Source organism: Triticum aestivum, chromosome 2A (assembly GCF_018294505.1).
Source record: "Triticum aestivum cultivar Chinese Spring chromosome 2A, IWGSC CS RefSeq v2.1, whole genome shotgun sequence".
Classification (NCBI taxonomy): Eukaryota; Viridiplantae; Streptophyta; class Magnoliopsida; order Poales; family Poaceae; genus Triticum; species Triticum aestivum.
The window spans coordinates 315,933,078-315,938,097 of record NC_057797.1 but is presented as its reverse complement, the minus strand read 5'-3'; the positions used below and the strand labels follow the sequence as shown (position 1 = coordinate 315,938,097).

The window sequence follows — 5,020 nt, the reverse complement described above, 5'->3', positions numbered from 1 at the left end:
ACATCCTGTACCTGCCTATGCACAGCCACGGGCCTTGCGTGATGAGGACGTCAATATCATTCTTACACCCACAGCCCCTACTGATATACATATTGGACCAATTACTAGAGCTCGCGCACGCCAATTGAATTACCAGGTACTTCTGTTTCTTGGTAACAATTCTGATGCTCAAGAGACTATGATGCTGCCTAAATTGGATACATTTGTGTTGATTACTAATGAAGGGTCTAGCATGGACAAGAGAGATGAACGCTAGAGCAGGATCAAGCATGGAGATGAAGGCATGCGCGAAGAGATCCAGTATGGCGTTTCTAGTGCATATTTGAGCACTTTGAAGCCTCTATGATGATCTACAAGGACATGGAAGAAATATACAAGATGCCCCTTCATACATTTCGTCCATAACTTATTTTAGGGTGTTGCACCACCTTATTTTTTTGGGCCAGGCCCATGTAATTTTGAAATACTTAAGTATAGGCTATTTTTAGAGTCCGTATGTGTGGGGAAACAAAGTTAGGGCGTCGTTTAGACTTTGGGTTTTGTTTAGATTAAAGCTCACCATAGCTGCAACTTCACAGAACCCCACCTTGATTAATAAAGCTTTCATCTTATATTCGCAATATCCAGATTGCAATCTCAATTTCTTCCTTGCTCTTCATTTGCTTACAGGAAATAGACCCTCATGGTCAGGTTGATCATGCTCCGGCGTGGTCAATAACCTCTCAGAGTTGGTTTAGCGATTGCTAAGGCGCGACATCCTCGCACCACTACACCACAACACTTGATTGGGGGCAATTAACTGCCGGGAGAAATGTCAAAATAGGGTCAAACCATCTGCCGGGGATCGTGTTACTGCCAACAGAAGTACATAAAGACAGATAAACTGCCGGGGAAGTACATACAATAAGGCGTGCACACTGCCAGCAATAATTAAGGTCACTCTATCTGCCGACACAACTAAACCCAGGCCCGCAGTCTACCGGGAGACCTGTGGGAGGAGACGTCAAATTGTTGGGCAAAGCGTGCGAAGAAGCCCAAAACGTTCGTACCAAATAAAATATAGCCGCCGGCCCGACCAGTTTTCCGCAAATCGAACCCTCGTCCCCAACCCTCCTCCCCAACCGTCGCCGTAGCCCCCACAACCAAGCCAGCCAACCCCGAGCCCCTCCGCCCACGACCGCAACTTCCACCGCCGACTCCCTCGGCCGCAGGTTTCCACCATCCTTGTCCTTGCCAAGGTCGACGGCGAGCACCACCTGTTCCCTGCGCCTATTGCCGCTCCTCTGCTCCTTGGTCCTCGCACGAGCTCACGCGCAGCATGTACGCAACACTCCCCCATGGCGTCGTCGCCACGGCCTATCCTCAGCGCCGCCCCTGCTGCTGGCCCTCACCGGCCGAGCGCCTCGCTGATGGTCCGCCGCCCGACCTCCTTCAGCCTCTGTGCCCATGGACGGCTTCCACCCCACATCTTTGGTCATCGATGCCTCGCCTAGCCTGCGCCACGGCTCGTGGCCACTGCACCACCACCGCGTCGTAGGTTCCCCGTCCTTGCCCTAGGTCGCTGGCCTTGTTCTTCCTTGTCCAAGAGATCTCGCCCAGCATTGCCCCAGATCTCGGCCAGCTCTTAAGCCTCCTCCATCGCCTGTTGCTGCTTTGCTCCTCTGGCGGCCGCAGCAAGAACCATTCCTGCTATTGGCTCTCTCCTCCACTGACTACCAGCCAGAAAAATCCATCGCAAGGTAAGTCTCTCATGATGCATTCTTTTTTTTGGCAGCATGATGTATGTATCGATTGTATGAGCCAGAAAAAACATTTGAATTGAATTGATGTATGTACAGGAGCTTGGGGTCATCTCTCATGCAATGTATTTGATTTGTTTTTTATGTATGACTGTATGACAGATTGACCCTCTCCCACGTCTGCATTTTTTAATTATAGATCTAATTAACGAATACAATTAGTTTCTTTGGGATGATGCACCTAAATACAGTCAAGTCTGCAGTGATTAGAAATTTTGGATGCTTTGGGGCATTTTCAGATGATCTAATGTGCCTATTCAGTTTATGAAAAAGAATAATGTGCCTATTTAGACCAGTTATAACAGGAATGTGTATTAAGTGTAAATATCAAGGAACCACAACTGTTTGGGCATAGGTTCTAGAAAACACAATTTTTAGCGAAAACAAATCACTTAACTGCAACAATTGGGGCGGAGACCTCGAGCTAGCTATCCTGGTGCAGGGGTTGCATCGCTGCTTCATCTCGTCCTTGACAGAACTACTCCACTTAGGCAACTAAAAACCCATAAGGCACATACTTGGTCTTTCTTCTACTTCAAGCACCTCTACTTTGAGCACGTTGCTCAGTCCAAGGCAAGTTCTTTGTCCAATTTTCTGCTTACAAATCCTGTCTAATATTTTAAACCATTATACTGTGTTATGTGCATGTGGGGGAGAGGATGTGAATGGATCTGAGGAGCAGCAAGTTTACATGGGTGGATTTCTGCAGTGGAGCTCTTATTTGAGCCTGATACACTATACTCTGGTGGCTAGTACTGTGGTTTGAGTCATGTTCAGGTGATATGCATCTCCTTTATTCTATACTGCACTGTTGTGTTGTCTGGTTCAATTTGAAGCTTGTTCATCCCCAATGAATTTCTAGAGAGTTAATTAGCCTTGATATGCCCAGTCCGGCTGCCGCATGGGAGGCCTGACGCCCCTATCCCCTCGAGTCCTGGCTGTGCGCCCTCGAGCATATCCTTGCCCCCATGATCTGCCTCATGCAGCCAATCCTCCATGACACTGGCTTGCAATTACTTCACTTTATTTATTAGAGTTAGAAAATGTCCATGAAATTAAATTGCATGCTATTTAGATTAACTTATGTATAAACAAATAATCCTACAGTACTAGGTATATAAACGGATAATCCTACAATAGGGAGAACTGGACTGAAATTTATTGTAATATCTTATATTAGAAAAAAGGTTTATTTGTTAGCTGTTAGAGTTACACAGGACCATTACATGATTTAGATTTCGAATGCTACTGATGGAAAATAGTTGAACTGATAGTGTTTTGCATATCTAGGCCATATACATTGTCTAGAAGATATAGGACAGCAAGTCCAAACTATAAGTGAGCTGCAGCCATCGTCTCCTATTTTTGTGTAGTTTTCGTACTTCCTTTAATATTTGCAAAGACAAGCATGAGTGATATCCGTGTGTTGATTTCTTAATCCAGCACTCATGTGAAGGTGAATATCTTCGGAAATAAGAATGACCCAGGCAGGATAATGTGACATGGATGACTGATTAGAAGATGCAATGGCAGCGGGCGTGAAGTAAGAAAAAGAGCAGAGAGTGTTAGAAGAAATAATGAGGTGATAAGGTCTCTAAATGTTCTTTATCTCACGGAAGTTATAATGTGCTATGTAGCCAAAATTTTAACAAATATATATGTGCATGTACTCTAGGTTGGCCATTTGAAACATGTTCGAGAACATGTTATTAGAGTTAAATGTTTATTAATAAATTTCATTGCTTCAGTGTACTCTTTTTGATGAACTCTGATAGTGATTATTGCCTTTCCACCTACAGATCATTTTAGGACTTTAGAATTTTGACAGGAGCAATGTTGGATCTGCTGTCATAGATGTACATACCGTGTGGTACATTTTTTTCATGCTCTATTACTGTTTAGCTCTTGCACATATGTGAAATAATGTTTAGTTCTGATTTGGTTTGATGGATGACAAGTGAGACCTAAATCAAACAATCATGGACATGGGTTTCTTGAAACATATCTGAATTTTAGTTCTGAGTTCTTCGCATGTTACACACATAGGGAAGTAGAAGAAAATTTGGTTATATCATGTGTTAGGGGATGTTCTATGTGCAACTAGCTATTCCTAAATTGGTCCAAGACTTCATTTTCTTCAAGCATGAATAAGAAGAAACAATTAAAATGGTGAGTGGAGAGATTGATGCTGTGATGCAGCTGATGCTACTCCTTTTCCCGTCCTCTGCTTTGGTGATCCTCCTCTACACGCTATGCTGGTGGTGCTGCTGCCGAGCTGCCCCTCTTCTCGTAAGAGTCGTTCTTGTTCTTTTGCTGATAGATAGAAGCACTAGATTGTGCCTTTATTAGTTGCATATTTATATTTAGCAAGAGATTATTTAGCATGCAGATGCACTTTGGACTAACCTCAAACTTCACTTCACTTTTTTCAGCTCAGCATTATAAACAAGGCCTTGAACACATCTCCTGAAGGTTTGACAAGATCTTGAAGGTGCTGGAGGTTTGGCAAGATCTGCAAGGCGTCCATACTTAATTTTTCTGCTCATTTTGCTGCTTATTTTAGCACATAAGCCGATGTATGCTCATTTTGGATGTGTAACACATCTAGGAATATGTCTTTTTTTCACTTTTGTGGCACAACATCCTTAATGTATCAAGAAACATGTATGGTCGTTTATGAATGAAATGAAACTTAAGGTTTTGGATGTGGCTTATATGTAACTTTGATTGAGAAGTATGTATGAGCTGTGAGATCTGGCATGATTGTCCAAACATACTAAATGTATATTAAATTACGGATAAGCTGCATAGAATTTTTTTAGTGAAATCAATGTGATGGCATGTTAACTGCCGGGTAACAAGGTTCTGCCGGCAGATTTATTGCCGGTGACTGTAGTTCCCATGCCATGATCAATCTGCCGAGAGAAATAGAACTGCCGGGAAATAAAACAGACAGGGCAGCCAAACTGCCGAGAATAGTTTATCTGCCGGGAGAAGTAATCCCCGGCAGCCGTTCTTGTGGCAGTTCTATCTGCCGGGAGAAACTCCCTCCCGGCAGTATATCTGCCGTCTTAAGTGCATTCTCCCGGCAAATTACATGCCGTTGCATCTGTGTTGTGGTGTAGTGCACGATCATAGTCGGATCATCAAAGTCTACTCCTCCGAAAACGATAATCACCATCTTATCGAAAGAGGGACACCTTTGCCTCTATGAAGTGGTA

The 5,020-nt window shown here is 43.7% G+C and overlaps 1 long non-coding RNA gene across 1 annotated transcript; it reads left to right on the top strand.

Moving 5' to 3' along the window:
* Positions 1–1,103: 1,103 nt before the first annotated feature.
* Positions 1,104–4,500, top strand: LOC123188599 (uncharacterized). Its single transcript, XR_006494950.1, has 3 exons — positions 1,104–2,576; positions 3,243–4,088; positions 4,232–4,500. It is a non-coding gene; the product is annotated as an uncharacterized lncRNA (long non-coding RNA).
* The last annotated feature ends 520 nt before the right edge of the window (positions 4,501–5,020 follow it).